The sequence below is a fragment of the Aotus nancymaae genome, unplaced genomic scaffold (genome assembly GCF_030222135.1).
Source record: "Aotus nancymaae isolate 86718 unplaced genomic scaffold, 86718_ANA_hifiasm-v0.15.2.pri h1tg000020l, whole genome shotgun sequence".
Lineage (NCBI taxonomy): Eukaryota > Metazoa > Chordata > Mammalia > Primates > Aotidae > Aotus > Aotus nancymaae.
The window spans coordinates 6,577,330-6,601,095 of NW_026988432.1; positions in this window are offsets into that span (position 1 = coordinate 6,577,330).

Sequence of the window (23,766 nt, forward strand, 5' to 3'; positions counted from 1 at the left end):
TTTTCTGCTATGATATCTCAATAAAAGACACAAAGCTACTCAGCATGTTAGTTCATAAACAGTCCTTTTAAAATCTCTTTAAAATGAACTTGTTCACATTCAACTAAGAAAAGACAGAGATTTTTTCAGTTTTATTCTGAAATAATTTCTGTGGAAAGGAGAAAGTGAAACATAATTCTATAAAGGAAATTGGTAAGGAGAAGAATATCTATGAAAAAGCTTTTCAGCCAGGTTACTCTAGAAATATTTTAACAATCTAAATAAAATATGTTCCTTATGTCTGCTAGAGCTAATTTACAATTAATTTTAAAAAGTAAATTTTAATTGAACAAAGATTGTCATAGATTGTGGTGGTCAACATTGACTGTCAACTTGAATGGATTAAAGGATGCAAATATTGTTCCTGGGTGTGTCTGTGAGGGTGTTGCCAAAGGAGATTAATATTTGAGTTACTGGACTGGAAGAAGCAAATCCATCCTCAGTCTGGTTGAGCACAATCTAATCAGCTGCACATGTGGCCAGAATAAAAGCAGCTGGAAAATCCTGGAAAGACTAGACTTGCTGAGTCTTCTGGCCTCCATCTTTCCCTGTACTAGATGCTTCCTGTCCTTAAACATCAGAATCCAAGTTTCTTAGCTTTCGGACTCTTGAACTTACACCAGTGGTTTGCCAGAGGCTTTCAGGTCTTCAGTCACAGACTGAAGGTTTCCCCACTTTTGAGGATTTGGGGCTTGGACTGGCTTCCTTGCTCCTCAGCTTGCAGACCACCTACTGTGGGACCTCACCTGGTGATTCTGTGAGTCAACACTCCTTAATAACCTCAACTTCATATATACATCTACCCTATTAGTTCTGTCCCTCTAGAGAACCATGACTAATACATAGATTATGTATGTCAGTTTGTCATAATTTTTACGTTATTTTTCTCATCTCTAAATTTAAAACAGCAGTAACCACAACTCTACAAATAGTATGTTCTCTACAAGAAAAAATTATTGAATGCCTTTTAAAGAGCATTAAAAACTTGAAAGTAGCTGACGCTGTATTTGTTAATTATTATTTTGTATATGTGCATAGAATTGGCAAATAGGCTTAGTGTGAGAGTTGCAACCTCAGATCTTTGTGTAGAGCCATGTGGCATACCCTTCCATTCTACTACAGGGCTGTCTATTATGGACAACATTCAAAAGTATTTTTTTAATTATAAATTTTAAAATAACGCTAAAACTATATATTTTCATGTTCTTTAAATTTCTAATTTGATGCCTCTGGAGACTATAATCTTCATTACCTATTTCATCAGGATCCAACATCTCCTGCTAACCTTTTATAATATCTGAACTATATCTAATTGCACACTTTAAAATGAAGATGACAAAGAAAAATAGTTTGTTATAACTAAATATACATAATGTCATTAAAATACACTAAACTGTACATGTAATGCCTGAATGCATATTTATATTTAATTATTGTCAATACAATGCATCAAGTTAAAAATAAATATATGTGTAATGTACAGCTACACAAACAATATAGTATACATAGCACAGCATATTATTTTGGTTTCACTCTATTGTTAACTTTTATGAGATTAGCATACTTTTAGATTCCATGCGTAAGTGAGATCATGAAGTATTAGCTGTCTCCTTAATGCAGTAGGAAACATGTCAATCTCATATCTGAAGGTCCTGAGTCTATGGGGCTTTTAATATGGGAGCTTGAGGCAACCTAGTCAGTGGTTCAGCTGGATTTGTGTTCTTTTATTGCCATTAATTTCTGCTTCCTTTTGCTTTGTGTGATGCCTCCAGTGCTGGAGGCTTTTTATTCTGTTCCTGCTCCAGCTTTCAGCAGGCCCTGTACACAGCCCACAGGGGACTTATTTTTGCCCCTTGCTCCTCCACATTCAATAGACTGCTGCCATAGTATTAGGTGCAAACTATGGTGGGGCAGGGGAGCAACTATCAGGTCTCGTGATGTAGCCTGAATTTTAGGAAGGCCCGGTGTGCCCAAGCTTCTAGGACAGGACTTTTACAGCATTTCTGCCTCGCCCTTCTATGGAAAGCTTGATTGTGATGAAGAAGTCATCAACAGCTGCTCATCAGGAGAGAAACAGATCTTACAGCTGGACTCCAAGCAACTTACCAAAACAATGAACAAGCAATACAATGGCAACAATAATAAAAGCCTCTGAAAAAAAAAAAAAAGCCCAAGTCTCTTTATAGTGTATTACCTGGGATGTCCAGATTTTAAATAAGAACTTTCTAGAAGGGAGAGAATCCCAGGGTATCTAAGATGGAGTAATAGAAAGTGGGTGTACTTTCCCTTATTAAACAACAAACCAATCTGGAAAAACACATTACACAATAATTTTCAGACCTTGGACATCACTTAGAGCAAGGCAGAAATCACTGAGCATCGAGACACTAAAAAACATATAAAGCCTGAGCATAGAGACACTAACAAAACGAGCCCTATAATTGTCCAAGCTTAGTACTTGAGAGTTTCTGAGAGGAACAACCAAACAGAATTAGGAAAAAACGGATTTCAAGGCAGAAAGTCAAATGAAATCATTTTCAGAAATCTTGGAGATGAAAAAACTCATCACTAATGCACTTGCACTTAAAATGAAGTTAAGGGAAATCTCTTAGATAGAGTGAAAATGACACCAGATGGAAATATGCACATGCACAAAGAACGAAAACTACTTCACAGTGTAGGGTTCAGCCCTACAGGGACATGGGGTGTCCCCTATCACTGTGCTGAGGTGCTGGATCCAAGAAATAAGGAGACAAGACACAGAAGGACAAAGAAAGTGCAGCTGGGCTCGGGGAGTCACTTATCGCAGAGACAGGCGAGGCCTAAACGTACAGGAGAGTCTGTATTTATTGGGTATAGGTTAGGGGGCAGGGTAGTGAGTGAGGTCATCTTAAGGATAGAAATAGGGTCAAGATAATCACGTGAGCAATAAACAAGGGGTCCACCCCCATTAGGTCACCGAGGCAAGGAGATGGGCAGTGCGTAGTGAAGAGGGTGCAGTGTGCAACATCTCTTATCTATCGGCAGGCTACCTCTAAGGAGTTCTATAGGAGGATGCTTTGAGTCGGCACAGTAGCTAAAGAGCTGACAAGGTATACAGCCACTTGCTGGGAATTTCCAATGGTTTCTATAGGAGGATGCTTTGAGTCAGTACATAGCAACAAGGTTGACAGGGTATACAGCCAACTAGGTGAGATTATATGGAGGGCTTTTAAGCCCTTGAACGCCACGGGCTTGCCAACTTGAGGCCAGCTTTCCATAAGAACTGGACACAAGGCACAGAGTCTTAACACAGGTAAACGTAAAATAAAATAATATTAGTTATTTAAAATCTTTAAGATAACTGACCAAGGAAAGCCAAAAATATTAACTATTAGTATTTTTTGTTGTGGTTAACACCTACAAAGAAGTAGCATGTATGAACACAATAGCACAGTGCTGAGAGAGAAAATGATGTCCACCACTGTAAGCTCTTTACACTGTAATTGATACAATGCTCCTTGAAGGAGGACTGCAATAAATTAAAAATTATACCATAGCCTAGACACAGAAAATTTAAATATCCCTGTCTGTTAATGCTGTACATAGAATTAACACCCTTTCCCCTCCTCTTCCTTATGCTGGCAATATGAGATGCACTAGAAAACTTGATTCTTAGAGTCAGTGAATAAAAGGATGGGCTCATTCCTCTTCATAGCTTTTCTTAAAAAGGATACTCATAATTTAAAGAATGTCCTAATGGAAAGGCAAGGGTACAAGGTAAGAGATAGTTTCACATTCTAGTCCAGTAGTCTTTGGCAGAGCCCAATCAAGGCCAAATTCACCTCAGATGCACTATACCTTCCTATATATACCTTCCTTCAAGGTGTATATATATCATGTATATATACACACACACACATATATATTTAAGGGTGTATATATATGTGTGTGTGTATATATACATGATATATATACACCTTGAAGGAAGGTATATATAGGAAGGTATAGTACAAAGTATATATGTATCATATATATATACACACGCATATATATTTAAGGGCATATATATATTTAAGGGTATATATATGTGTGTGTGTATATATATGATATACACACACATATATATACCTTCAAAGTATATAGGTATCATATATATATGTATACACACACACATATATACCCTTAAATACATATGTGTGTATATATATGATATTTTATTCTTTGAAGGTATATATATGTGTATGTGTATATATATGATACATATATACCTTGAAGGAAGCTATATATAGGAAGATATAGTGTATATATGTGTGTGTGTGTATATGTGTATATATGTGTGTGTGTGTGTATACATATATGTATGTATGTATGTGTATATATATATATAAAGCCTTGAAGGAAGAGCTTCACCCTGAAAATGGAAGAGGACAGTGTTTGGAGGGAGAGGTGGAGGGTCGGTGTTTGATCACTGGTCTGGTGCTGGGCAGGGGCTTAGGAGTTGATCCAAAGGCACCGGAGACACTGGCAGACTCTTCTCAGGGATCAGCTCCAATACGGGCAGCAAGAAATCTGTAAAACCAGCTGCCTCTTCCTGAGACTACTCATATTTCTCCACTACAACTTCAAAAACCCTCAAGGTTTTCAGCTTTGTGATGTGTTTCAGGTAACATTTTTTGTAAAACATTTCTTGGAATACTTCCCTGTCACAGTGAGCTTGCAAGGCACCTTCCCCAGAAGTTCTATGATCAATGCAATGTGATCTTCATCATGATGTGCTCTTCCCCCGAAAGGGGTTCAGACAAAGAGTCATCTGTAGCCAGCTCAAAGGCCAGGCATGCTGGGCTCCAAATGTCAGCAGGGTGTTATAGCCAGACTGGAAAACATACAAACAAAGACCCTGTTTTCACAATTGACAGGGCATTTTAATAAGGAGAGAGAACCTGTAGATTCATTTGGAAATTCTACTCCAGCAAATAAGGGCTGTCTCCATTATCACTTAAGGAGCCCAATGAATTAGAAGATGTAGAAAGCAGCAGCTGTAGAACCTGGTCTTCCAAATACTCCATGTACCTTTACTGAGCTTAATTATAATATTGTCAAATTGCCATGATCTCACTAAAGGATTTCTATTTGCTGTCTGTTAAAAATAGAACCCTGAATACATTTATTCTTTCTACTGAGTGCGTTATCTCCTTTCTTTGTAAATGCAGTACAATAAATAAATTACTTAACAACCTAAAAGTTATGTCAAATACTATGAATTTTAAACAAAACAAAAAAGGAGAAATTCCTGGTAAATCATCAAAAGTGATAAAACCATCCATAAAAAATTAATTCAAAGAAAATAAAAATGAGGGGGGAAAAAGTAAATAAATTCAATTAAAAATAATTACCAGTATGTTGATGTTTTGATGTTCGGTATTAATTCCATCACATGCAAATACTCTAAGCCCTTCAATTACAGGATGATTCATCCATGAGATCAAGGTCAACATCAAAATGTTATGTTGATATTTTATGTGTTTAAACATTGTTTATTCATTCTATAGTCAATGACCTTTTTTTTTTTTCCAATTATGGGCTATTAAGTCTTCTATGAGCATTCACATGTAGGTCTCTGGAAATATATGTTCTCATATTCCTTAGATAAACGGAAGTAGCATCAATGGCTTGCATGATGGCTTATGTTGATCAACTTGTATGCTCAGCTTATATGTAGTTTTCAGGGATGTAAAGCGATTAGTGTCCATAGTTTGCTTGTGGTACTTAAGGTAAATTCACATTTTTTTTTGAAAGCAGCTTTGTGGTTTCTTGTAAACGTAAACACATACTTACTTCATGATCCAGAAATTCTACTTAAGGTATTAATCCCAGACAGATAAAAATGTACATGTATGTAATGGTTTACCACAGTATTGTTACAAATTACCACAAACTTAGTGGTTTAACACAATTTATTTTTCCTTCATAGTTCTTGAGGCCAGAAATCTGTTTCACTGGGCTAACATCAAGGTGTCAGCAGGGCTGCACTCCTTCCAGAGGCTCCAGTAAAGAATGCTAGATCTTCGCTTCTTCCACTGCTGATGGCTGCCAGTGGAAGCCATCACCTCCATGGCCACACTGCATCTTTTTCAGCCTGTGTGTTGTGTCTCACACTGTCTTTTCTTTTCTTTTTTTCCGTTTTTGAAGCAGAGTCTTGCTCTGTCACCCAGGCTGGAGTGCAATGGCAAGATCTCAGCTCACTGCAACTTCTGCCTCCTGGGTTCCAGCGATTTTCCTGCCTCATTTTTCCAAGTAGCTGGGATTACAGGCATGTACCATGACACCCAGAAAATTTTGCTTTTTTAATAGAGACGGGGTTTCAGCATGTTGGCCAGGCTGGTCTCGAACTCCTGACCTCAGGTGATCTGCCCACCTCAGCCTCCCAAAGTGCTGGGCTTACAGGCATGAGTCATCATACCCTGCCCCCACTGCCTCTTTCTTATAAGGACACTTGTTATGGCAATTTACGGCCCATCCAGATAATCCAGGGTAATTACTTCATCTTGAGATTCTTTATTTAACCACATCTGCAAAGAACATTTATTTTTTGCCATGAAAGGCAATTAGGTCCTAGATACATTATGAGTGTATTTTTCAGTCTGTACTGAAATACCATACTTGAAATACTATACTTGCCTGTACTTGAATGCTTATTAAACTTTATTTATAAAAGCCTCAAATTGAAAATAGCCCATATGTCAACCAGCCAGTGAATACATGAATAAATTGTGGTCTATCCCAAAAACAGAATGCAACTTAGTATTGAACTTGTGACACACACATCTACATGGATAAATTTCAAAAGCTCCATGCAGAATGAGTAAAGACAGACCCAGAAGGGTAAACATATGATTCCCTTAAATGAAATACTAGAATTATCTTGGCATTCATCTAAAAAAGTAAAGAATATTCCTACAGTGATAGGAATCATCTATATCTTGATCAGGGTATAGTTACATGTTGCATACATTTCTGTAAACTCATAATTTTGTACACTTACAGTACTCTTTTAGTTGTGCACAGATTTTACCTAAGTTGAATTTTACCTAAATCATATTGATTTAAAATATTAAAACCTTACAAAATATTTTAAATATTCTTAAGTGTAAGGGAAATTCTAAGTGTAAGACAATTAGATACCAAAGATTTTTAAAAAGACGGCATTGAATGAATTAAAAATGTCCATTGGTGGATGAATAAATAAAGGACATGTGGTATATACATGGAGTGGAATGTCATTCCACCTTACAAAATAAGCAAATCCTGTTGTAAGTGACAACGTGGATTAACACAGAGGTCATCATGCTAAGATAAGCTAGTCGCAAAAGAACAAATAATGCATGATTCAGTGTATACAATGTTATATTAATATGTTTTCACACTGCCATAAAAAGTACCCAAGACTGGGTAATTTATATTAAAAAAATTGATTTCATTGTCTCACAGTTCTGCATGGCTGCCTCAGGAAACTTACAATCATGATGGAAGTGGAAGCAGACACTTTCTTCACAAGGTGGCAGGAGAGAGGAGAGTGAATGAAGGAGGAACTTGTCATTATCAACCATCAGATCTCTAGAGAACTCACTGACCATCACGAGAACAGCCTGGGGGAAACCTCCCCAATGATCCCGTCACTTCCCACCAGGTTCCTCCCTCAACACCTGGGTATTACAACTCAAGATGAGATTTTGGTGGGGACACAAGGCCATATCATGTGAGATATATTTAAAATAGTAAAACTCGGCTGGGTGCAGTGGCTCATACCTGTAATCTCAGCACTTTAGGAGGCTGAGGCAGGTGGATCATGAGGTCAGGAGATCAAGACCTTCCTAGCCAACATGGTGAAAGCCCATCCGTACTAAAAATACAAAATTAGCCAGGCATGGTGGCGCACGCCTGTAGTCCCAGCTACTTGGGAGGCTGAGGCAGGGGAATCGCTTGAATCCGGGAGTCAGAAGCTGCAGTGAGCCAAGATCTCACCACTGCACTCAAGTCTGGCGACAGAGCGAGACTCCACCTCAAAAAAAAAAAATAGTAAAACTCATAGTAACAGAGAGGAGAATGATGGTTTCTAGGAGCTGGTAGAAAGAGAGAGGGGGAGAAACAGAGGGCTGCTGTCCAACAGGTGTAAAGTTTCAGTTAGATGAACAGATTAGAACATAAGATAACGTGTAAGCATAGGACTGTTTTCATATGTGTATAACGATTATTTTTATGTAAATGTTGGTTGCAAGCAGTGCCGCATCATCCAGCAACCCAGTGTTTCTTGATCTATCTCATTTGCAAAGGTATATTTAAAATTTAGGCATCTGTAAGATTTGAGGACTGAAACTATTTCAAGCTTCATCAGTGAATTAAGTAGCCATGTGAGGAAACTGGAATTAAGCAACGTTACATTCCTCATTTTACACTTTTTTTCCTCTATTCATCAAATTTATGTCAGTCTAATCCTGACGAGGTAGAATTAGACATTAGTCTAATCCAAAATAAGAAAGCATCTCATTCCAAATAAATCAATCAGAGATTGCTGAGTGTAGGAAAGTACAACTTCCTCCTTGACTGGTCAGGAAAATGTTTTGCAAAATACGCATCAAGTGAACAGTGTAATAGTTTAAGGTCTTATAGTTTGTAAGTTAGTTAAACCCCACCAGGATCTCAAAATAATAATTTAATCTTAGAAGTGGCTGATCTTTAATTATTTCTTCCAAATGCTCATGGATGGGCAAGAGCTTCAGTAGTCTATTTACTCCACATCTAGTAGAACATTTATGTATCTGTTACTTTTGGCAATAATAAAAATAATAATGTTTATAAATTTACCTTTATGGTGGTGTTAGAAAGTCCAGTGTAGCTACCACATCCAGAAAGAATAAACAATGGGAGAGAGGATGGAAAGGATAGCAGGGCAAGACAGGATCCTCCTTTCCCGAATTCTGAAATGTGCACCAGACTCTTTCCTACCAGCTCATAATTTTGCAGTAGTACATCAGTGCCCATGATAAAGTCAGTGGGAATCTATATTTAGCTAGTTGAACGTAGGCTGTAAGAAACTACTTTTCTTAGAAACAAAGGCCATGTAAAGGTCAAGGACAATAAACAAATAACCTAATGTTCTTGATGGTAGTCTTCTCTATAAGCTTTCAAATAGTAATACAATTGAATGTGGCTTAATATGGACTATACCTCGAGTTCCTCATGTGTAACATGGACTGAGAAAACCTAGGAGCATTGTTTTCAGTTAAACACTTGCCAAAGAATGTTGGTAGAACTCCCCAAATCTGACAGAGATATATAATTTGGGATGGAGGTGTTCATTTTTTGGGGGAATAAGGGATCAATGGTATAAAACATTGTATCAAAGGACACTTTGCTCAAAGTGTTATTAGACAATAATAAAGAATGTGTCATCTCTTTCATTTTAATTAGTTAATTAAACAAATACACCTGAGCAAGGTACTTTTATAAGGGCAGGGTTATAGAAGTGATATGGTTTGGGTGTGTCTCCACCCAAATCTCATCTTGACTTGTATATCCCATAATCCCCACATGTAGTAGGAGGAACCCAGTGGGAGGCAACTGAATCATGGAGCAGTTCTTTCCCATGCTGTTCTCATAATAGTGAACAAGTTTCACCAGATCTGATGGTTTCATAAAAGGGAATTCCCCCGAACACCCTCTCTGGCCTGCTGCCATGTAAAATGTTATTTTATTCCTCATTCACCTTCTGCCATGATTGTGAAGCCTCCCAGCCATGTGGAACTGTGAGTCTGTTAAACTTCTTTCCTTTATAAATTACCTAGTCTCATGTATGTCTTTATTAGCAGGGTGAGATCAGACTAACACAAGAAGAGAAAAAAATAGACAACTTTTTCTGGCCTCATTGAGTTTATATTCTGCTGTGAAATGCCTATAACATGCAGTGAATGAGTGCATTTTAATAATATGTCAGTAGAAAAAAGCTAAACAACAAAATAAATCAGTGAAGGGAATTAGCAAGTTGACCAAGTATTGAAATTTTAGAATGGCTTTATAGCACAATCTTTGCAGAAAAAGTGACTAGAAAAAAAAAGTTGAATGATGTCAGAGAGCATTCCAGGTAGAAAAAACATGCCAGACACTGAGTTCTAGAAAGTTCTTGGGTGTTCAATATACCTCAAAAGAGTAAGTAAGGATGAAATTACTTTGTCAGAACAAATTGAAAAAGGAAATGGGTCATAGTAAACATAGACATGGAAGGGAATGTGGTCATGTTAATAACTTAGGCTTTTGTTATTTTCTAAGTAAATTTGGGAGTATTTTGAATCAAGAAATAAAAATGATTTGGAATTTGTTCTGACATTATTACTGTGGCTTCTATTTTGAGGATATCCTGAAGGGAAGTGGGTACTAAAAGCAGGAATACTCTTTGGAAAGGTTTTGCAGTATTTCAGGCAAGAAGATCTCATGGTGACTTGAATCAGGGTTTAGGCAGTGATGATAGAGATGTATTTATATCCTTGATATAGTGAAAAGGTATAATATAATAAACTACATGTGGAATAGGAAGAAAGCAGAAGAGTTGAGGATGATACCCCACGGCTTGTGACTGAGAAAGAGTAGAGAGAAGTGGCCATTACTGGGAGAAGAATCCATGAATTACTGTTTGAAGGGTAGAAATGATGAATCAGTAAATTCAAATGAAATAGTAAGTTAGGCAATTTAGATTCTCATATATGGAGTTTAGAGAGGAGATTTAGACTGGAGATATACATTTAAACAGACACACACACACACACACACACACACACACACACACACACATATGAATTATCCAAAATACGAAATGCAAGTCTGAATAATATCACCTGGGGACTGGATATAGACTGAAAATAGAAACTAACTGTCCCTGAACAGAATCCTGAAGTTCTCCAGGATATACAGATCAGATTGGTAAGAAAGACACATTAAAGGAAAAACAAGTATTTTTTAAAAAACCAAGTGGTAGGAAAGCAAACATGGCATTCCAGGAGCAAGATTTAAAAAAAAATACTCAATGAGGAGGGAATAATCAACAACCATTGCTTATAAATAAACTATGATGATGAATAAAAAATTAATGTTGGATTTATCATAGGATTGGTGAATGTTAATCATGACAATAGCATTTTTTCTATAGTGGAAGAAAAAAATCACAAATGGAATGGGTTTGAGAAAAAAATTGAAAGAGAAAAAATACACATACTCTTAGAGGGAGTTTTTGTCTGTTGTTGGGGGGCAAGGGAGGGACGGTGGGGGTTAGGGAGGTTGGGGAGGGATAACACGGAGAGAAATGCCAGATGTAGGTGACAGGGGAATGGAGGCAGCAAACCACATTGCCACGTATGTAGCTATGCAACAATCCTGCATGTTCTGTACATGCACCCCAGAACCTAAAGTACAATAAAAAAAAAAAAGAAAAAAAAAGATTAGAGAAATGGAGTTGTGGCTCAAAGGGAAGTGTCGCAGAAGCAGCTTATTTTAAAATAAAAGTCATAGCAACATTTTACATGCTAATGTGAATAATTCAGTAAGAGATAAAAATCGTTAAAGCAGAAGATCAGAGGCATTTCTAGAACAAGAGAGGATGAATCTATGCATAATTAGAGATATGGAGCTTACACGGACATGGCAAAAATTTATCCAGGAGTGAAGGGGTAATATGTGGGCTCAGCACCAGGTGGTGAGTTGCTTTTCAAAGTTCTCTTTAAACTGCTTCAAATTCTTAGTTAAGTAGGAAACTTGATGAGCAACTGAAACTAGAAGAGGAGGTTTGTAGAAAGGCTAGAATCATTTAACAGTCCTGTATGCTCCTATGAGAATCTAATGTTGTACTGGTTTGGCAGGAGACAGAGCACAGGTAGTAATGCTTGCTCACCTCCTACTGTGTGGCTGGGCTCCTAACAGGCCATAAACTGATACAGGTCTGTGGCCCGGGGCTTGGGGACCCCTTCTTTGGCCAACAAGTCCCCAACTTTCTTCACCTTCAGACCCTGGTAAACATCATTCTACTCCCTGCTTCTTTCTGAGCTTGAATTGTTTCACTTAATGTAATGTCTTCTTGATTCATCTATGTTGTCCCAAATGACAAGATTTTCTTCCTTTTTAAGGCTGAATAGTATTCCATTGTGTATGTATAACACGTGTTCTTTACGTATTCATCCACTGATGAAAACTTAGACTTATTCTATATTTTGGTAATTGTGAATAGTGCTGCAATGAACACGGGAGCACAGATACCTCTTCAAGCAGGTATTCCTCGTTTTAGTTCCTTTAAAACTGTAAGTTAATTAACCTGCATATATCCTAACCTGGATATTTCTTTTTAGGGCACAGACATTTCACATTCATTGAAAACATGCCAGCAAAGATCAGTCCATAATCTTCCTGATCTGACCAGGGGTATCCTGCCCTTTAGGCAGCCCTCAAATTGAGTCGTTTTCATCCATAGCAAAAAGCAGTGGTTGTGCTCAGAATCTTCTGGGCATACGTGGGGTGGTGAGAAGCCATTGTTACCTCTGTGTGGCTCACAACACACAACCTAGCTTCTTGGAGAAGATACCTGAAGTATCTTCTGGTTTAGATGCTTTAGCTGCCTTCCCCTCTTGCTAAAACTGTGACCCTGAAATAGAGCAAGTCAATGTCTACTTATTTAAGAAAAGTAACAAAAAATAACACAGGAGTTCTCACAGGAGTTCTCCTGCTGAAATAAGCTGATTTTCCTTACCTGAGAGTTGCTTCTGACAAGTGTTGACTGCCCCAGGGTCTGAATTAAAGTCTCTAGAGTCTCCATGAATTTTATACAATTGCTAATACAATCAGATGACAAAATTCAACTACCTTCTGAATCACTACGTAAAATGTGATAATGAAAAGGAATATTTATTTCATCCAGTTTGATAACAGGTATTAATTCAAAAAGACGTGAAACTACACCTGACGGCAACTGGCATTTGAAATAACTACAGGTTTAGATGGTGTTGGCCTTTTGATGATTTTTGTGACTTGCCATTTTTCTTAAAAAATTAAATTGTCAAAATTGTTGCAGGTCTACAATAAGATCATGGATATTATCTTTTGCTATGAACTTCTGATGGCCTATTAGATAATGAAAGTTGCTCTTTATGAATATCCAAAGATAAAAATATAAGCAGTATTATCTTTCTTTCAGATGTAGTAGTGGATCATTTATGAAAATATAAATAATGATCTACAACTATTTCTGGATAATTTTTTGATTTTCTAAGGTTAAAAGAAATGCTTTGAGTAGGACTCCTTGGAGAAATGGCTGAATAATGGACCAAGGCAAAACAGATACAAAATAATACTGGATTATTTGGTTATGACAAAAAGTAATTTGATGACCTCCTAAAAATGAAGAGGACATGCCAGATGGACACAGGAGCTAGACACAACTGGGTCAACTTGAGCAACATCATGAGTCCATACAATAATAAATTAAAAAGTATCAAATATTTGAAATCTGTAAGTCTTAAGTTACAATCAGTAAATAAATAATATTCAATTAAATGGAGACTTAAGAGTACTGTTATCTACAGAACTTGAGTGGCACTAGGTAAATCCATATGGAAGGTTCGAAATGGAAAAATATTTCGTGACATAGCTGTGAAGATTGACTCAGGCAAAGCCATTAATAGATGCTAAATTTCAGGGAAAATGTTGACAAGAATATGCACACAATCTTAAAATGTCTTTCCAAAGATTGCATATTAATTCCATGAGAAAAGAAGTCTACAGTGGATAGATCTAATAACGTTGACCAGAGAATGAGAATTAGCATCATCAGTGATGGACAGATGGCCATTCTGTGCCTCCAGATGGATACTGTGAAGACACAACATAGCTTATGCAGCATAAAAGTGTGGAACACAGAACCTAAATTTAACCACGAAGAAATGTCCTACAAATCCTTAATAAAAATATTTTATATTAAAAATAAAAAGACAGAATGATTCTATTTCAACATACTATATGTAAAAGATAAAGAATTGTGGTAATGTTCCAGGATTAAGAACACTAAAGCTATGTGGCAGTGAAATGAAAAACTTAATCCTAGATCAGATTGAGTCTTAGAGAAAAATAAAATGCTAACAAAGCATATAGTATGTCCAATTAAAAAATAACATGAGCCTGGCCAACATGGTAAGTCCCTGTCTCTACTAAAAATGAAAAAATTAGCTGAGCATAGTGGCATGCTCCTGTAATCACAGCTGAAGTGAAAGAAGCACTTGAATCCAGGAAGCAGAGCTTGCAGTGAGCTGAGCATCACTCCACTGCATTCCAGCCTGGGCAACAGCGTGAGATCCTGTCTCAAAATAATGACAATTAATAATAATACTATGGATGGTATATTAAATAAAATATTATGTCAATATTATGTTTACTGAAGTATTGTGGCTATACAACAAAATTTCTCTATTCTTAGGAAATACATACTGAGGTATTTAGGGGCAAACGTCCAGGGTGCAACTTACAAATGGCTCAGAAAAAATGTGTGTGTATATATTTGTATATAAACATAAACATATATGCAACTACACCTGTGTGAAATAGAATTCAAATTATGAAACAAATAGTGAAATAATAATGAGTCTATCTGGGTGAAGCATATATGGCAGCTGTTTTTACTATTTTATTTGTAACACATTTTAAACTGTTATGTTTACAATTTTTGCACACAAAATATTTAAAAATATTTATAAATGACTTGTAAATTTGCTCTCAATAGAATTATAATTATACCAAAATATATGAGCCCATATTTCATCTGTCATTATATATCTTTTCAAATTATCAAACTTGCTACTTGCTATCCAATAGATGAGCTCATGCAAAAGAAGAGATTCCAACTTTCAGAGCTCTTGAATGATATCACATAGTATATATCAAATAAGTCAAAGAACATGGTATTCCTCATTCAGCAGAATGTCTCCATTGACAAAAGTTAACGATTTATGAATAGTATACATTTGATTTATAAAATTACTTAATTTTGCATGTTGTATATTCAATTAAGTTATTTTTAATGTTATGGTTCAAAATAAATTTTATCTGAATTTTTCCAGCTCTAATTTTCTATTTTAATTTTAAATGTGGACATGCAATTTTTTTTTTTAGAAAAATCAGCTTTATTTATTTATTTATTTATTTTTTAATTTTACTTTAGGTGCATAAACTGACTGTAATTATTTCTCAATTATATTTATGACAAAGTGAGCATATGCTGTTTATCATATTCTCTATTTGTAAGGGTTGTTCAGAGAAACAGAACCAATAGGATGTATGTGTATACCTACATGCACATATGTGGCATTTATTATTTGTATGTATACAAAGAGAGTGAGAGAGAGAGTGTGTTTGTGTGTGTGTCTGTGTGTGTGATGGGAATTCTCTCAAGCAATTATGGAGACCTAAGAGTCTCACCATCTGCTGTGTGCAAACTGGGGAACTAGCAAAACCAACAGCATAATTTAGTCCTAGTTGGACGGTCCAAGAATCAGGGGAGTGAAGACTGCAACTCCCATTTTGATTCCGAAGCCTTAAGAATCAGATGCTAGAAAGGCAGGAGAAGATGAGTGCCCCAGATTAGAAGAGAAAGCGAGAATTTATCCTTCCTCCACCTTTATATTCTGTTCAGGCCCCAAAGGGATGTAGGTGCCTTCCCAGCAGTGAGGATAGTCTTCTTAACTCAGTCTACTGACTCTCATGCTGATCTTTCCCTAAACACCTTCACAGTCACATCCAGAAATAATGTTTTACCAGCTTTCTGAGTATCCCCTTGCCCAGTCAAATTGACACATAAAATTAACCATCACACATTGCTGGACAGAAAGGCTTCCTGGTATACTCTTCACTCTCTTGGTCTCTCTCTCTTTCTTTTCTTTTTTTTTTTTTCCTTTAGTTAAACTCAGGTCCATTCAATGCTGACTGAATCATGCTATGACCCTCTAGTTAGCCCTTTGAATTCCTGTTGCATAGAGAATAGAGTCACCACTGGTCCTGAACATTTCTCTAAGATTGTATCGATTCATTCCTGCATTGCTATAAAGAACTATCTGAGACTGGGTAATCTACAAAAAAAAAAAAAAAAAAAGAGGCCATACTGGCATAACCCTGCAGGCTGTACAGGAAACACAGTAGCTTTTGGCTTCTGGGGAGGCCTCAGGAAGCTTCTGATCATGGCAGAACACATAGTGGGAGCAGGTGTCACACACGGTGGGAGCAGGAGCAAGGTGTGTGTGTTGGGGGATTGCTGCACACTTATTTATTTATTTATTTATTTTGAGACAGAGTCTTGCTCTGTCATCAGACTGGAGTGGCACCATCTCGGCTCACTGCAACCTCTGTCTCCCAGGTTCAAGCATTTCTCCTGCCTCAGCCTCCTGAGTAGCTGGGATTACAGACTCGCACCACCACACCAGGCTAATTTTTGTATTTTTAGTAGAGATGGGGTTTCACCGTGTGGGTCAGGCTGGTCTCCAACTCCTAACCTCGTGATCCATCCACCTTGGCCTACCAAAGTGCTGGGATTACAGGCATGAGCCACCGCGCCCAGCCCACACTTTTAAACAACCAGATCTTTCAAGAACTCACTCACTGTTGCCAGGACAGTACCAAGGGGATGGTACTAAATCATTCCTGAGAGATTCACCTCAATGATCCAATCATCTCACAGCAGGCCCCACCTCCAGTATTGGGGATCACAATTTGACATGAGATATGCGTGGGGACACAAATTCAAACCATATCATACACATCTAAGACTTTGAATAGTAACTGAAAAGTTGACCTGACAATAATATGTCCCAAGAGACTTTCTCAGCTGTAGCTGCTATGATCTTCTGTCCAATATAGTTTCAAACAGGGCATTATAGGTTTTGCTACAGTCCTGCTTCTACTCAAAGGTTTTATATCATCCATAAATTTATCCTATTTTTTATTGTTATTGTTTAAAATCAGACTTAAGACATTGCAATAATTGTGCTCCCAACACATTGACTTACATCTGTGCAGAGTCTTTCTGGTTAATTGATTCATTAATTGGAAATTACTCCTTCCTTCGTAATATCATTCCTTTCTGCCCAATACCTACTCCCCATAAGTGATTGTTTTCATGCATTTGGTATGTCTCACTGAAATTGCATCCTTGGTAAATAGTGTGATTTTTCTTAACAAAGTTTATGTGTGTGTGTGTGTGTGTTTTAATCTATGTTTCTTAGGGTAAATCCGATGTTTCTAACTGCTATATTGCATTCCATACAGGATATACACCTGAATGGACTTAGTAACCCTAACAATAATCAGGGTTTAAGTGTCTTCATCACTCACAACCACCACTATAAATGTAAACATTGCAAGATCGACCTTTTAAATGGACCACCTTGAACTCATGACTATAAGAGTGGTTTACTTGTCAATAAATGTAGCCATAAATTCTTGAATATAGGGCATAATTGTTTTATTTTGTGTGTTTTGTTTGTTTGTTCTTTTTGAGATGGAGTCTTGCTCTGTTACCCAGGCTGGAATGCAGTGGTACGATCTAGGCTCACTGCAACCGCTGCCTCCCAAGTAGCTGGAATTACAGGCAACTGCCACCACACCCTGCTAATTTTTGTATTTTTAATAGAGATGCGATTTGACCATGTGGACTAGTCTAGAACTACTAATCTTAAGTGAGCCCCACTCCTCGGCCTCCCTCTTGGGATTACAGGCATAAGCTACCATGCTGGGCCTTATTTTGTGTTTTCAATTAATATTACCCATCAATCAAATTGTTCAACAAATAACAATGTGATGTGGAAATACTTTGCAAAAAGTAGAAAGCCAAAAATCAGAGAAAAATTAAAAGTATTTGCAAATAATTTTGCCAAAAGTTAATATTTTACTTGTCAAAAACAATGTTTAATGATGAGGAAACCCACAGAATTAGGTCAATCAGAAAACAAAATTCTTAAACCAGGATTATGTCTATAAAATTATCTCATTTAGCAAATACTGGTGAAAAATTACTTAGCTTCTTGGCTGTCTACTAAAAATCTTATAAACATATCTACATAATTTTGGAATGGTTTGTAAGGGTTATGATTTTATTCTATATTTTCTTAGGATTATATAAATGCACAGATATACATGCACACAAATATTCCCATTTAGAAAGTAAATAAATGTTTTTGAATCTGCATGAAAAGCAAATTTAGTTATACTTAATCATAAAAGTAAATAAAGACACATGCACACCTAAGTTCATTGCCGCACTGTTTACAATAGCAAAGACTTGAAACCAACCCAAATGTCCATCAATGATAGACTGAATAAAGAAAATGTGGCACATATACACCATGGAATATTATGCAGTCCTAAAAAAGGATGAGTCCATGTCCTTTGCAGGCACATGGATGAAGCTGGAAACCATCATTCTCAGCAAACTGACACAAGAACAGAAAACCAAACACTGCATGTTCTCACTCATAAATGGGTGTTGAACAATGAGAACACATGGACACAGGAAGGGGAGCATCACACACTGGGGCCTGTCAGTGGTGTGGGTGGACTAGGGGAGGGATAGTGGGGATGGGGGGATTGGGGAGGGTTAACATTAGGAGAAATACCTAACGTAGATGATGGCGGGGGGATGAATGCAGCAAACCACCATGGCACGTGTATACCTATGTAACAAACCTGCACATTCTGCACATGTACCCCAGAACTTAAAGTATAAAAAAACAAAACAAAATAAAAACCAAAATAAATTTTTAAAAAGTAAATAAATAAAAGTAGTTTAAAAATATGGTACAAATACTCTTTTTGTGTCAGCATGTAATTTTCCCTATTCAGGACATCATCTTTAAATGTTATTTAGTCTTCAAACTTCTACCAAATAACATGTAGATATACATTTTAACATATACTATTCAATAATGTATATTTTACCCATATTCTATACTACTGTGAACATTTTAAAATTATACTTTTATTCACATACGATTATACTGAGCTGACATATTAGAATAGCATGGTTGGTGATTTGAAAATATGTCTAGTTACAGCTGCAAGGAAAGGAAAAAAACACTTTCTCAAACTTGCCAGAAATATTTTTTGGGAAATTTACAAAAAGTAAAAAGTTTGACATATTTTCCAAAAAATTTGGCAAGAGACACAAAATATTTCTTGAATGTAAATATTGCCTTTTGTCCTAGAAGTATATTTCTAAAAAAGGAAAAACAATTAGGAGTAGGAAAAAGTATTTTTTTATTGCCTTTTAATCAATGTCCAAGAAAAAAAATGAAAGAAAGAAAGCAAGGAAGAAGAAAGGGAGGGAGGGAGGGTGTATCGCCATCACCAGGCTGAAGTTGTCTCTTTCCTCCTACTTTATAAATTGGGTTATTAATAGGGAGTCCATTTAGGAGAACAGAAGTTTTTCCCTTTAAATAGTTGACCTTATTGATCTTTTATTATTTCTTCTTTTGGATTTTGTGAGATTTATTTAACTCCTCTGTTTTCTTGAAATTATTTCTCCACCTGCAGTTGGCTCTTGCATATCCTCACAAAAGAGCAACAGTGTGGGTGTCTGGAGTGTTTCTGGATGCAGCATGAGGAGCAGGGAGGACATGAGGTGTGTGTGAGTCATGAGACCAGGTGCACAGGGACTGGGTGCAAGCTCTCCTGTGGCCAGGTGTCCTAGAAGCCAGACCACTGTACACCTGATGACATGGCCTTCATTATGAAATCCACAATGGTGCCCTAGTGCCATCACTTCAGCAGAGAGAGAAATCTCCTTTTTGGTGTCTACAAAACTATGATTTGCACCTCCTTTGGAGAACGTTCAGTAACAACAAGGAGTAAACCATTGAGCAACAAACCAAATGTGCTCTGTGCCAAGTATCTTGTACTTTCTTCTTCAGCTCAACTTGTATGCTTATTTCTATAGTTATAGCTGGACTTAATGCTACTACCACTGTTGACATTACATAATGGAAATGAATGCATTATTTTAAAGATTTTTCTGGTTTTACTCAAAATAATGTCCTTAAAATTTTTCATAAAGTATTTTGCTTGTTCAGTTAAGGTCCACTCATTGCCATGTAAAAATGATCTACATCCTAATTTCTGCCAAATATTTTTGTCTCACTGAAACTATCCCCAACTGTGCTGGACTATAACACTTCTTTTATAATTAAATATTCTCCCGGAAACATCAGCTAAGGAGCATAAATATTTAATGACTTCATGCCCTATATTTTGTGTGTTACAAAAGCAGTATACAAGTCCAAAAGGTTATTTTTATTTTACTAGAATCTCAACTGAACTTCCAAAGCTGTTTTTTTTTCCTGTAGCTTTGAGTAGCCTACTTCTTTCTGTTAAAATCTACCACTTTTTTTACATTTTCTTGTAAATCAGAACTTTATCTCATAGACTAACTCTTTACAAAGTTGCAATAAACTGTTCGTTTTTCTCATTTTCATCTAATCACCAGCATACTTCATTTGTATGCTTCAGGCAAAGGGATCCCCACTCAATTGGCACAGTGGCTGGACCTGCACACCAGTGCAGCTCAAGTTCTATGAGGGACTGCATGCCTTCACAGGAGGGACAGCTTTCACAGGAGGTAAAACTAATTCCACCCACCCTGGAATATTATCACTTTCTAATATCCCAGTGAGATAGGTCATACAGCTGTAATTATATATGATTAAACACATAAATACTGGAGAGCCACTATGTGCAAAGCATATATCGTTTATGTCTCTGACCCTGCCTACTTTTGGTATTTGTGACCCAAGGGGCACATTCAAGTGATTACATCTAATATCTACAGCCCAGCATCAGGGAAAAGAATGACACCCACCAATTCCTCCAGGTACTAAGAAGGATATATGTGATTATTAATAGAGGTAATTATACTAAATTAAAATGTCAAGAAGTATAGAACCATCAAATTTTACTTCACAGAGAAAGTTAGACCACAGAAAAATAAAGTTGTAACAATAACTTATAATTGAAAATAAAACAATAAATTTGTTAGCTCCTATCAGTAATGTTTCCAGTTCATTTTTGTGGTTGTTTTGGTACATTCTTCTGTCTGTCTTTTTTTTTTATGAGACTTAGTCCAGTTTACCAAAAAAGGTCTTGAATACATTTTGTTCCTAAGATATTTTTATTAAAATAAAAATCAAATCAAAATAAATAAGCATGTGTGTTTATTCAATTCTTTGTTTCTCCACTATCACATCTAAAACATTTTCTTCTGAGTTCCTAAAAAAAAAAATCCCTCTGCAAAAAGGCAAGTTAGATGCATTTTGCCTTTTTAAGTATGTATGTGTTGGAACCATTTACTTATTTGTAGAGGTGGTGGATGATAGACAAAAATTGTTTAATAATTCTACAAGTTTTAAAGTTATTATTTAAGTACAGACAACTATCAATAAATTGTGTAACAAAATTTAACTTGACATTTTAGTTACTTTAAAGTATAATTTCCATTTTTTATTCTACTATGTACTACATCTAAATTATTTAGTGGTAATACAGATGCAAAGATATTTTGAGAAAAAATTGAATTTTCTAATTATGAGTTACTAGAATAAAGAGTATTTATCTCTAGGAAATTAATCTCAAAAAAGAGAAAGGGGGAAATTCCACTTTCAATAACATTTTTTGACATTAGCAACCTTAAGTTATTCCATGGGAAAAACCCTACAGGACCAGTGAAGCTCAGTTAGAGGAATCAGAGTATTAGTATCAGAAGACTGTAGGTGCACCTCTCACATAAAGTGGCAAAATGCATTTATTAAAAAACTACATGCAGCACGCACCTGCAGTCCCAGCTACTCAGGAGGCTGAGGTGGGAGACTTGCTTAAACCAGTGAGCTAAGACTGCACCACTGCACTCCAGTCTGGGGAGACTTGCTTAAACCAGTGAGCTAAGACTGCACCACTGCACTCCAGTCCGGCTACACAGCGAGACTCCGTCTCAAAATAAATAAATAAACAAACAAATAAATCAATCAAAAACAAAACTGCATGATGTACTGGGAGCAAAACCAACAAACTTTGGAAAAATGGGTTGTATAGAATATAAGATGTTTTTTGAAGTTAATTCTGACACCACTTGGTAATGCAGAACTCATTGAGAAAATGTATATTCTTTATACATAAAAGAAAATTTACGAAAATAAGTTTCCTAGATTTTGAATTTGGAGAAACTTTGTAGCAGATTTGTCTTCACTGAGGTAGATACAGGTATAATCGCACATACATACACACACATACAAAGACACAGAAACACACACTCCATAAGATACCACGATTAGATGATTCACTGTGACCCAGGAAACATTCCTGTTAGCTGAAGGCATAATTATTCCTATTTTATCTTGAATACAGGCTTCACATTTTTTTAAATAAACAAAGAAAAAGCCAGCTGGAATCCATCAAATTATAACTAGGCTCTGAGAAAAAGAAATGAAGATTTTACCTGGGAAAATGTCAAATATTGCCACATTCAAAATATGCAATGTACTCACAGGTCTTAGTGAAAGTAGCAACATGTTTGTGTCAGAGATCTAATACCTCTGCAAGAGCAGGCAAGGTCCAGAGGACTTATGGGGGGGTGGGGATGGTTAGGGTAAAGGTAATAATTGAAAGGAAAATAAATGGCAGTTACAAATTCCCTAGGGGAAGCAGCACAAAGAAGAATCTTATATGTGAAAAGCACAGTAGACAAACAAAACAAAAGAGAGTATAACGAACACACTTTAAACTTTTAGGTTTAAAAAAAAAACACTTCTCGATCAAATCAAAAGAATGCAAAAATGAAGACAAAATAATATAGATCATATTATATTAAATAGGCTCAAAATTGAAATCCAAAAAACATTCAGTAATTACGTTAAATATAAGTGCTACATATACTTAAATAAAAAATTAGGCACAATACAATTTGTTATAACTCCTTGGAATGTAATTTTCTTGCACAAAAGCATAAAGAGAGATGAGTAAACAAAGTACTCACAAAATATTTATTAGTAAATTGTACTTTTAAAATTGGTAAATAAAAATTATATATATGTATCGTGTGACATGACATTTTGAAATATGTATACATCGTGGAATAACTAAATTGAATTCATTAACAGAAGCATTACCTTACATACCTATTTTGCGGGGGATAAAAATACTTAAAATCTACTCTCCTGGTGATTTTCCAGATGACAGTACATCGTTATTAAGTGTATCCACCTCTTTGTATAATGAACGTTTTGTACTTGTTGCTCCTGTGGAACTGCAAATTTGACTCTCTGACTAACAGCTCCCCAGCCCCCAACCCCATGCCAGACCCTGGTAACTGTCATCCTACTCTCTTCTTTTCTGAGGTCAACTGCTTCAAAGTCCACATAAGTGAAGTCAAGTAAACTGGCTTTAGAAGAGAAGCAGAAGGGAAAATTTGTAGGCAACTCATAGAGTAATCTAAAAATTTTCCAAAAAGAAAAAACAATAGAGGCCGCTTGGCCATTTTGCTCCACAACAGACAAGGGCTATTTTCATGACTTTTTACTTGAAGAAAAATGAAAGAGATAAATAAAACTCTTTTAAAGGCAAGATCCCCATCAGTAAACAGAAATGCAGCAAAACAGCTAACAAAAGAAAAAAAAATTAAGATTTTTTGGA